Source organism: Chiloscyllium plagiosum, chromosome 5, assembly GCF_004010195.1.
Source record: "Chiloscyllium plagiosum isolate BGI_BamShark_2017 chromosome 5, ASM401019v2, whole genome shotgun sequence".
In the NCBI taxonomy this organism is placed as follows: Eukaryota; Metazoa; Chordata; class Chondrichthyes; order Orectolobiformes; family Hemiscylliidae; genus Chiloscyllium; species Chiloscyllium plagiosum.
The window spans coordinates 1,210,951-1,223,635 of NC_057714.1; the positions used below are offsets into that span (position 1 = coordinate 1,210,951).

General features: G+C 40.5%; 1 protein-coding gene across 3 annotated transcripts in view; it reads left to right on the forward strand.

Annotated features, from left to right (window-relative positions):
- Positions 1 to 12,685, forward strand: part of LOC122549656 (retinoic acid receptor beta) — a 513,362-nt gene that overhangs the window by 52,015 nt on the left and 448,662 nt on the right. The gene's annotated exons all lie outside the window — the stretch shown is intronic.

The following is a 12,685-nucleotide window of genomic DNA, read 5'->3' on the forward strand; positions in this document are numbered from 1 at the left end:
ATGTGAGCAATACCTTCTGTATCTTTACTTGATTCCACTGTGACATTGCAAACAGAAAGATCATCGGCTGAAATTAGTCAGCTTTTTAGGTTTTATGTTTCAGTAGCAATTAGCGTTTGAAAACAAATACCTTTTGCAACTCTACAGGTTTTGAATCATGTTTCTTCGATTACCTGATATGTAAATAATGATGCAGTTTCAAGTTAACTTTTGTCACTTCAAAACTGTTTTTGATTGCATTTGTGATATCTTAGTGCTAACAATTTGTGTTTGTGTTCATTTATTGATTTCTTTAAAATTAAAACACAAAAAGGGGCACATTCCACATGTCAGGACTTAATCCAAACCAATGGAAGCTGTTTTCTTTCTTCTCAAGTTGAAAAGATTTACATCCCTAAAGACTGCTCCCTACTTCTCATTCACAGAATAGGCTACTGGTAAAGTACAAGCAATCGACTGATCTTAGTGGGTAAGTTACAGGCAGGGGTCATTACAAACATTCGAGACTGGGTAGGAACACGAAAACCTATTTTATTTTGAGGGAAACATTTCAGCATTTAACGTAGTTTCTTGTTTCTATCTCTTATCTCAGTACCTGCACATCTTCATTATACAGAATATTATGTTTAAAAGGAAAAATATCTGTCTTAGAACCAACAATTTTCCGGAATCTTTTATAATCATGCTCCAATGGACATAAAGTGGTCAGATTTCAGTGTAAGCAAAAGAACGGTGTAATCATTTGGAAATTGGATAAGAACAGAAGTCTACTACAATAAAGGGCCCAATCTACATAATAAATAATGAATATTCCTTGAATCTTTCAAAATGCATTTTGCAAGCCATTCAAAATTACCAATATTTGTGCCAAATTTAGCACATGTTCAATAAGCAATTGATTTAGTTATATCCAAACAGTATTCCTTAATGCAATATATTTAAAATGAGACATCTATGTAATAAAAAGACAACTAAAATTGAAAATTAGACCAAAATCAACTAAAAATGAAATTAATCTTTAAGAATAGATGTTAACTTGCAATGTTCTTTAAACTGAAATTCCTGATGTAAAATTATCACTTTGGTATTGCAATTAACCAGATACATACTTTAAGTTACAAGGGAAAACATATCCTCAATTTACTGTTTAATGAAATGTTTCTAACGTTTTTTTTTCTGTAGAAAGGGTTTAGAAGTGTTAGAAGTGGCTTGACTGAAACATATAAGACCCTGACCAGTCTTGACAGGGCGGATGTGGAGAGAATGTTTCCTTTTGTGAGAGAATCCAGATTGAGATATTTCTTTCGGCCAGAGGAGTCATTGGAACTCACCTCTTTAAAAAGGCGATTGGCAATTGCTTGCCTGGCTGTAATCTTCCCTTGCTGGTCCTTGGTGGACATTGGAGCCAGGGAACAGATGACATAAAAAGGGTGTTTATTTGAGATGCAGCTATGGACAGATATATTGCGCAGTGTGGTGGTTAAACAGTGATGAGGATGAGAGAATGGGGCTTTGCCTGTAAGGACACATCAGCGATGCCAGCTTTGTACCCTCGGGAAGCATGACTTTGTGGATGCTGTGCCAGTGAGGGCCTTTCAAAGATGATGCAGGCGCAAGGGATGCTGGTCATTTGGTGGATATTAGCTGACTGGTGAATTGTTCGGGGGAAACAGTTGAGGAAGAAATCAGAAATGAAGGATGCCATGGAGGTGGGACAGATTATTAATGAAAATCCAAAAGAATCGCGAATGGCGGAAATCAGAAACACAAGTAGAAATTACTGGAAAAACTCAGCCGGTCTATGGAGAGAAATCAGAGTTATACTGGGTCCAGTGACCCTTCTTCATAAGGTGAGTTTGGTAAGGTACAGAGAGAAAATTCACTAGGCCTCGTGGTGACAAACCCTCCAAAACTCATTCTAACTTAGACTTAGCCAAAAATCATAAGAATCAGCCCCTTGTATTTAATCACATTTGGCCAACTCTAATGCACATTTCTCCCCCACAATCGTGGCAGAAATGGCACAAAATAGAGCATTGAATCAGTCCACAGACATGTTGGCTATAAGAGCAGGTCAAAGGCTAGGAACCCCGAAATGAGTACCACACCTCCTAACTCCCCAAAGCCTGTCCATCATCTCCGAGGCACAAGTTAGCAGTCTGATTGAGTACTCCCCACTTGTCTGGATGGGTGCAGCTTCAACAACATTTAAAAGGCTTGACACCACCTCGGACAAAGCAGCCTGCTTGATTGATTGATCCACAAGCATCCACCCTCCAATACCGACATTCAGTAGCACCAGTGTATACCATCTACAAGATGTACTGCAGAAAGTGACTAATGCTGTCTGAACTGCACCTTCCAAACCTGTCAACCAGTACTATCAACAAGGACAAGCAAGGACAACAGATAGATGGGAATACCACATCCTGCAAGCTCTCCTCCATGCCGCTCACCATCCTGACTTGGGTGCTACATCACAGTTCCTTCACTGTCACTGAGTCAAAATCCCAGAATTTCCTACATAGCAGCACTATTGGTGTATACAACACGAACTGCAGCATTTCAAGAAGGTTCCTCAGCACCACTTTCTCAAGTATAATTAGAAATGGGCAACGAATGCTGGTCTAGCTAGAGAAGGCCCCATCCTGTTGAGTAATAAATAACAAAAACTGCAGCTTATACATAGTCTATCCACAGTCACTGGAAGAAATTCAGTCGAGGTAAGTGATGGCGAAGCCAAGTTATTTAATGCATTTGGAAGAGAAAAGAATTTCAGCTGCATTTAGCTTTTCAAAAACATTACTGTTTGTAATAATACAGAAGGTGAAAGGAAGGCTCACGTTCTTGCCATCCCGTATTTGGTGAGTTAAAATGTGACAAAATCATTCCTGTCACAATAGCAAATCTGTGCAGAATTCATGGATTGTGTGCATGGCTTCTTTATTTTACTAAACTGAGAGGGATATCAACTTATATTCCTGACACTATAAACTACAGCCATTATAAACTAAACAAAGATGTTTATTCATATTTAATTGGGGCACATTCATGAAAAGAAAGTTTATAAATTGTACAATGCAGGACAGTGATATTAAACCCAGATGTTAAATTGGAGCATTCAAATGTTTTGAAAAAATGTTTGCAATTTTCGAGCAAGGAATTATAATAGGTTCAACTACGTGCCCTGGTTGAAGTCCACTTCTGATCTGTGTTTGAGAAACAGCCAGAGATGATAAATATAACTGAACAGTATTGTAACAGACTTTAATGACACTGAACAGAAGGTATCAATCATAGATCCAATGGAGACAATGTTTAAATAAAAGGTGGGCTTAACCTTGTCACACGCGATAACAGCACACGAGTTATATCCAGTCAGGTTAATAAATCTTTCCAATGTTTTGTTGCATTATGCAAACATGAACATAGAAACTTTAGTAACAGGAGCAATTGGTCATTCCACAGATAGGCACTTCAACTCCATTTTCAAATCTTTGCTTCCTTAATACTCTAATCCAAACAAAAAAAGATACATGTTATGAAGCATCTTCTCAAAAAGGGGAAATTGCAAAGAAATAGAACATCCTTTACAGCATTCATAATATCCAGTGCCTATAGCTCAATGGGCTTTGTTCTCATTATCACTGGCTTTCCACAGATTATACAGCACTGTTTTCTGAGATTGTTTCCTGTCAAGTTTCCTGAGATGTATTACGTATTTTATTTATCCAGTAGACAAAAGATGATCTAACAAAATATGAACAATGATGTTGTAGCTGTGTTAAAATATTGGCTTTACCATTCCACTGACATTTAATCTAATGAATTCTTGATATATGTTCTCACCTGAACATTACCTGGAGCAGCAATGAAATGTAAATAATTTACCTTACAGTAAGTTTGAAAGTAAGAATAGGGCTGAATAGATCTAGAATAAGAATAGCCCAAAATCTACTCTCCTCATCTTAAAACTGAGACCACCTAGTTATTAACGCCTCTAATAAGGAGCAAAGTTTTCCCTGATTTTTCCTCTTTATGCCCCTCAAAACAACTCAATCAGATGACCTCTACTCTGCTCTAAGGAAAACAACTCCATCCTATGTCTTCATGGCTGAGTTGATTCATCCCAGGCAACATTCTGCTGAATGTTCTCTGCACCTGCTCTCATGCAATCACATAATGTGGTGACCAGAACTGCACACATTACTCCAGCTATGGTCTAACTAACATTGCATACAGCTCCATCATAACCTCCTTGCTCTTTTAATCATGGAAAAGACATCTTCCCAGAGTAGCAAAACGAAATTGTGATTGGTTTTGTCATAGTTGTGGTTATAACTGAGGGGGGGTAAATTGATTAGTTTGGGTCTGTTACTCATTTTAAAATTATGGTCATTGAGGGATTGATTCTTGCTTAATGGATGGTTTTCTCTTATATATGGGGAAAGAATAGACATCTATTCGAACATACAACATGATTTCCTGAAATTCTGACATAGACGACTGCCAAATGAAATTCACCACTCTATGCCCCAGAAAAGTGCACTTATTTGGAGGTATCAAGATGATCAGAGTGCATAAATTTGCCAGCTCCTCGACTATACTTCCCTCATTCACTCACTTTTCTAATTGTTAAAGAATATTAAGACAATGATTTGTAATTTTGTTATATTTATTCAAATTAGAACATTACTTTCCATAATTTCTAAAATTCATGCACTCTCAATTTCAACTTATTTTCTTATGCAGTGTCATCAATTCTTTGTCAGAAATGAGATCTGAATTCTTCCTGTTGTTTTGCTGAGGGCGGCTGAACAAGTTTTCGCAGAAGCAGACTTGGAAAAAATTGTGATTTGAGCCACAATACAAACCGTTTTGAAACTAGCTGAAGACTTTGATGTAACCATAAGTAAATTATCTTAAATCAAAACACATTTTTAAAGTAAAATCTTGCCCTCTTCTAAGACAACGTACCCTTGTGACTTGTCATCCCTTACGCATTTATCTTTTACATAATTTGGATTTTGCATTATTTAAAATTATTTTTGATGTTTTACTGCATAAAATGAATTAGGGATTTTAGCAAACACTCAATTTGGTCTGAAGGTATTGCTTTGTCTTCTTTAACGTTTACAGTAGATTAAAAATTACACTTAACCTCAATGATTTAGGCTTATCATATGAATGCATTAAGTATTTATCTGCTAAAATGCCAAAATATGTTCCAGAGATATATATAACTTCTTTTCAAGCAGTATGTATCTCTCTCTGGATAAAGTATCCCTTTATTGAAACAACATTGTTTTTGACAGTTATTTTTCATTACCTTTGCACACAATGGAAAACCTATTTGATATAAATTATTTTATAATTGCTCGAATCATCCTTCAGATCTTTTATTGCCATTTACCAGATCTGAAGGAAGGCGTACGATCTCGTGCAAATTCTTTGTTCCTCTGTTATTAGGGATATTAAGTTTGTAAATAACCTTGGTGGTGTTCCTGTAGATCTTCCCTTGCAATAAGGAAAGACTTGACGTGCCCTCAAGGGCACTGATGGAACATGGGCACCAGATATAAGTTGTAGAAGGCATCAGGAGCAAATCCAAGATTGGAAGTGAAGGAAAAGGGGTCTAGCATAAAAGATTAAAAAGAATTCAAAGTGCATGTCCCCTTTAACAGTTGTGACAATTGGTAAGAGCACTGGTTCAGATCAGTCTCAATATTTCATTCACATCTTGTGATTTGGTTTCCAGCATGCACTCTGAATTATTTTAAAATGTATTTAATTAACTAGAACATGTCACTGCTGGGACATTGGGGTCTAGGCACCATATTTAAGACACTCAGGCAGTATTTCACATCTTCAGGAGCCTTCCCTTCTTCCTCACCTGAGGAAACAAATGGCTGGTCCATCTCCCCCTCTTCTAAGTCTTCACCTTCTTGTTGAGCTACAGTCTGTAGGGTGCAGCAATCAAGCTCTATCTGGACACTCGGTCTGGTGAATATTGGAGTGCTTACCCTGAGTGGTCCATACAGTAGAAGTCCATCTACAATAGACCAATTGCCTGTTCACTGATGACCTCAGTGAATGCATGGAATGCATTGTAGCACTGTTCAGCATCATAGAACCATAGAGAATCATAGAATCATATAGTATTGAAGAGACCATTCGACCCATCAAGTCTGCACTGACAAAACTACTCAAAATCTACACTACTCCCACCTTTCTGCCGTTGCCTCACCGTCTTGAATGTTATGATGTTTCAAGTGTCCTTGCAAGTACTTTTCAACTGTTCTGAGGTTCTCTCCTCAACTACCCTCCCAGGCAGTACATTTGAAATGCCCACCAGCTGCTGGCGGAAAAAGGCTTTCTTCAGATCGCCTCTTAATCTCCTGCCTTTTACCTTCAAATTACATCCCCTTGTTATTGACCCTGTAATGAGGAGGAGCAGCCACCTCCTGTCCATCCTGTTCATGCCCATTTCAATCTTATACATCTCAATCAGGCCTCCCCTCAGCTTTCTCTATTGAAAGAAAATAAACTGAGCTTACTTGACCTCACCTTATAGCTAAACTGGTCCATCCCAGGCAACATCCTGATGAATCTCTTCTGCAGCCCGTCCAGTGCAATCATATCCTTCCTATAGTATGGTGACCAGAACTGTACACAGTACTCCAGCTGTGGCCTAACCAGAGTTTGTGCAGCTGCAACATAGCTTCCCCGTTGTTGTAGTGCAATGTTACAACCGATAAAGGCAAGTGTTCCATATGCCTTCTCAACTACCCTATTAATCTGTCCTGCCACCTTCAGGGATCTGTGGACAAGATCCCTCTGTTCCTCTGAGAATCCTAGTTCCTGCCATGGAGGGTTTCAGCTATTGCATTTATTTACTGTGTTTTCTGGGCCAGCAGTGAAGACATTGTAGAGGGTGAACACGTTGCGAGTTGTGCAGTATGTATGCATTGTGATTCCTAACAAGCGTAACCACACTTACAGGAATTGCTGCCTGTGATCACAAACAAACTGGACACCAAGGGAGTAAATTCTCCTCCTGTTCAGGAAAGTGGCTGGGGAATGCCAGGGAGCTCTGGATGCCACATGCATGCAACTAGTGACCCCTTGTATCTGAAGGAACTCATTGATGGCTGTAAATGTGACTGCCCCGGGTCCATGGTAAACTGAATCACTTTCAAGTAGAAGGCATCAATGAATTCATGCAATGCACTTGCAGCTGTTGATTGGGAGACAACATACAAGTCGCCAGGTGAGGTTTGAAAGAAGCCGTTGACTTGGAGGTTCAGTACAGCAGTACCACATGCACAAGTGCTTCTTCCCATCCACTAGGTCTGCCTGCAAGAGGAGGAGGCAAATCTAGGTGGTGGCATCCCTAATCTTGGGGAAGTGCCTCTGGCTCTGGTTCCACTTATCAACAGGTAGCTGCAGTGATCTCAGTTGACCTTTTCTCAGTGCATTGCTCAACAATGCAGAAGAGCCTGTCTCCCTTCTTCACATGCTTCCTGCTCATCCACAGCTGGAAGCCCCTGAACCTCATGTCTCTGTTTCTGTTGGTGATGTCCATTCCTTCTTCTCCACCTTTCGTAAACTTCAGACAGCAGTTGGGTTCATACGGCCAAGTTCTGCCATGGAAATACTGATCTGTGAAGAAATATCAGGAGGAGGTGCATATTTTCCAACTGAGATTATCACACCATTAACGTAGCCTTTGGGCCCTCATCAGGTTATTCATATGTCGGGTGAAAGCTCGCAATTAGGTGAGGTGTATCCTTTGTGACATTTCCTGCTGCTGCCATATTCACAAAGATCACATCTTTTTGTTTATCATTATTTAAGATGCTGGACCAAACTGGGAAGTGGACTGCTTTCTACCAAGAGTGTAGAAGCATTTGCTGCATTTTTAAAAACAAGTTACTGGGTTGCATGGCTTTGTACAAGCAGTGGAAGAAGATTCTGAGACCCAGTGGGACAGTGGGTAGGTGTGTAATCAGAGTGTGTGGACAATCCTGGTACAGAAAATCTCCAGACTTTATGAGACAGCAGATCTCTCTTTCTCTCTCTGCAGTGAAGCAACCAAGAACTAAAACATTGCTCATCTCTGCCAGCATTTGCTATCAGCTGGTACCTTTAACTAGTGATTGAGAAGCTGAACAATTGATATGTAAACCAACTCCTATCCCATGTCTTCAATGATGAATTTGGACACAAGTTTGGAAGGATTTGAGAGAAACGAAAGGGGACACCTCATTTAAATCCTGCAGACTGGAGCTATTTCCCCAGTTCCTCCACCCACAACATCCATATTTGCAGGTGGCTGTCTGCATGTGTGTGTAAGGGTTTAAGGTGGGATTAGAGGTTCAGCAAGTAGAGTTACCTGGTTGAGGAAAAAGGAAGACATGCTGGAAACACTGTTGTGGGAGGTCGCATTTTCAGAACAGATATAACAGAGATTTAATGGAGTCCTTAAAGGAGTCAGGATGTGAGGATAAAATATATTTTGTTAGTAGTGCTCAATTTTGGTCATTTGTCAGCTGTGCTGACAAATGTTTCCACATGAGACACATGAAGATAGTATGGAACTGACAAAGATTGAACAGCAGTTCAATGCAATACTTTCTGTACTCTCAGCAGAAAAGGAGCTTTGAGGTGTTGGGCAAGGCAGATTGTCTGTCAGCTTTATGTATGTTGAAGGTGAAAGGGCCATCAGAGAAGCGCCTGTCACAGTGATTGACAAGATACTTGCTTCCAATCTATTGTTAATTAAAGCATTAATGTTTAACCTTTGGAGAGCTCTCATTTAAACTTGAAAAGTATCACCCTGGCTTTTCAAAAGGGTATTCGCCTGGTTGCTCAAACAGATTTTTAAACTGTCTCTGAACTTCCATCTAAGTAATTTAATTTGCACTGTTTAAACAGTTCTGTATTAATTCAGTGCAGCTGGATATTTGAAAGCAGTCCAAATGTTCAATGATAATATGAACAAGCTCAAGATTATTAATAAGGGTCAATATCTGATTTTTAAGTGGCCATTGAGAGAAATACAGTACCCTATTAATGACATAAACACAGCAGGAATTTGTAAGAAGCACTCAATGTTTTCTGATCTTGTCCCTTTAACCTTGCTGTGTGTTCAGCTTTCTTCAACAGCAGCACAGCTTGGAGATTGGCCAGAAGCTTCTGCTGGACTAGGATGACCTCCCCAGCAGCTTGCTGAGCTCCTCATTGCAGCTAGCAATCTTCGGGTTGTCATGTTCATGATAATGATCTAATAATCAATCACTCATCAAGGATTGATTAACTCCATGGGTTAGTTCATTTAATACAGTGGGACGCATTACATGCTCAGAAGTAGCCATTGCAGCAAACCAACCTGCTTCTGTGAGAGCACACTTACTACCAGGGAGACACTGTGTGCACAGAGGAGGGGGTATTGTCACTGGAATTGTGATCTAGAGAGCCAGGATTATCCAGAATTAAAAGCTAGTTTAATGTAAATTGTGCCATTGTCAATTGTCATTTGGTACACTAATGGTGTTTCGGGATGGAAATGTGCTGTCCTGACCTGGTCTGGCTTCCACATGACTCCAGACCCACAGGAATATGGCTGATTCTTAACTGCCATCTGGGCAATAAATGCTGATCCATGCATCCCAGGAATGAATTTAAAATAAAACACAGCTCATGGAGTGCTTTAAGGGAACTCTATTACAAATATAGCATCATATTTTCAAAAGGGAATTTTAATAAATGAGCATATGTGCCTCTATGAACATATTGGAAATATGCCGATATGTCCAGATCTTGTAACAGTTGCATTGTCTGGAAATGTTGATTGTCTGCAGTCATTCTGTTTGTGTTTGGGATCACATGCCTGGCACAGAAGGACAGGGAGGTGGTTGGGAAACTAAAACAGACCTGATTGGTCCTCAGTTCTATCTGACCCATTGTGATTTCATGTGAACACACCTCATAGGATCTCAGTTCTGAGCATATTCTTATCAGCTCAGTTGGATGCTATGTACTTTCTGTGGGATCCTGAAAGTGAATTTGTTGTCCCATCCAATTTCGGCAACAAGCAAAGATATCAAGACTTCAGGACCTTAGCACAATGTAAAACTGTTGTCCACATGTTCTACCTATAGTCTGACTTAGTGATACAGTCATAGAGATGTACATCAAGGAAACACAGCCTTCGGTCCAACCCGTCCATGCTGATCAGATATCCCAAGCCAATCCATTCCCATTTTCCAGCACTTGGCCCATATCCCGCCAAACCCTTCCTATTCATATACCCATCCAGATGCCTTTTAAATGTTGTAATTGTACCAGCTTCCACCACTTCCCCTGGCTGCTCATTCCATATACACACACCGTCTGTGTGAAAAAGTTGCCTCTTAGGTCCTTTTTAAATCTTTCCCCTCTCACCCTAAACCTATGCCCTCTAGTTCTAGACTCCCCCGCCCCATGGAAAAGACCTTGTCTATTTACCCTATCCATGCCCCTCATGATTTTATAAACCTATTGAAGGTCACCCCTCAGCCTCCGACGCTCCAGGAAAAACAGCCCCAGCCTGTTCAGCTTCTCTCTATAGCTCAAATCCTCCAACCCTGGCAACATCCTTGTAAATCTTTTCTGAACCCTTTCAAGTTTCACAACGACATTCCTATAGGAAGGAGACCAGATTTGCACATAATATTCCAAAAGTGGTCAAACCAATGTCCTGTACAGCTGCAACATGACCTCCCAACTCCGATATTCAATGTCCTGACCAATAAAGGAAAGCATACCAATCGCCTTCTGGGACTGCCATAGTGTTAAGGGTTTAGATGGAGAGGAATTTGTTAAGTGTGCACAAGACAATTTTCTGATTCAGTATGTGGATGTACCTACTAGAGAAGGGGCAAAACTTGACCTACTCTTGGGAAATAAGGCAGAGCAAGTGACTGAGGTGTCAGTGGGAGAGCACTTTGGGGCCAGTGACCATAATTCTATTCGTTTTAAAATTCGTTTAGTGATGGAAAAGGATAGACGAGATCTAAAAGTTGAAGTTCTAAATTAGAGAAAGGCCAATTTTGACGATATTAGGCAAGAACTTTCGAAAGCTGATTGGAGGCAGATGTTCGCAGGTAAAGGGACGGCTGGAAAATGGGAAGTCTTCAGAAATGAGATAACGAGATTCCAAATAAAGTATATTCCTGTCGGGGTGAAAGGGAAGGCTGGTAGGTATAGGGAATGCTGGATGATTAAAGAAATTGAGGGTTTGGTTAAGAAAAAGAAGGAAACATATGTCAGGGAGAGACAGCAGAGAACGAGTGAATCCATAGAAGAGTATAAAGGCAGTAGAAGTATACTCAAAAGAGAAATCAGGAGGGCAAAAAGGGGACATGAGATAGCTTTGTCAAATAGAATTAAGGAGAATCTAAAGAGTTTTTACAAATATATTAAGGACAAAATGGTAACTATGGAGAGAATAGGGCCCCTCAAAGATCAGCAAGGCGGCCTTTGTGTGGAGCCACAGAAAATGGGGGAGATACTAAATGAGTATTTTGCATCAGTATTTACTGTGGAAAAGGATATGGAAGATATAGACTGTAGGGAAATAGATGGTGACATCTTGCAAAATGTCCAGATTACAGAGGAGGAAGTGGTGGATGTCTAGAAATGGGTAAAGGTGGAATAATCCCCAGGACCTGATCAGGTGTACCCGAGATCTCTGTGGGAAGCTAGAGAAGTGATTGCTGGGCCTCTTGCTGAGATATTTGTATCATCGATAGTCACAGGTGAGGTGCTGGAAAACTGGAGGTTGGCTAACGTGGTGCCACTGTTTAAGAAGTGTGGTAAGGACCAGCCAGGGAACTATAGACCAGTGAGCCTGACCTCAGTGGTGGGCAAGTTGTTGGAGGGAATCCTGAGGGACAGGATGTACATGTATTTGGAAAGGCAAGGACCGATTAGGGATAGTTAACATGGCTTTGTGTGTGGGAAATCATGTCTCACAAACTTGATTGATTTATCGAAGAAGTAACAAAGAGGATTGATGAGGGCAGAGCAGTAGATGTGATTTATATGGACTTCAGTAAGGCATTCGACAAGGTTCCCCATGGGAGACTGATTAGCAAGGTTAGATCTCATGGAATACAGGGAGAACTAGCCATTTAGATACAGAACTGGCTCAAAGGTAGAAGACAGAGAGTGGTGGTGGAGGGTTGTTTTTCAGACTGGAGGCCTGTGACCAGTGGAGTGCCACAAGGATCGGTGCTGGGTCTTCTACGTTTTGTCATTTACATAAAGGATTTGGATTCGAGCATAAGAGATACAGTTAGTAAGTTTGCAGATGACACCAAAATTGGAGGTGTCGTGGACAGCGAAGAGGGTTACCTCAGATTACAACAGGACCTTGACCAGGTGGGCCAATGGGCTGAGAAGTGGCAGATGGAGTTTAATTCAGATAAATGCGAGGTGCTGCATTTTGGGAAAGCAAATCTTAGCAGGATTTATACACTTAATGGCAAGGTCCTAGGGAGTGCTGCTGAACAAAGAGACCTTGGAGTGCAGGTTCATAGCTCCTTGAAAGTGGAGTCGCAGGTCGATAGGTTAGTGAAGGCATTTGGTATGCTTTCCTTTATTGGTCAGAGTATTGAGTGCAGGAGTTGGGAGATCATGT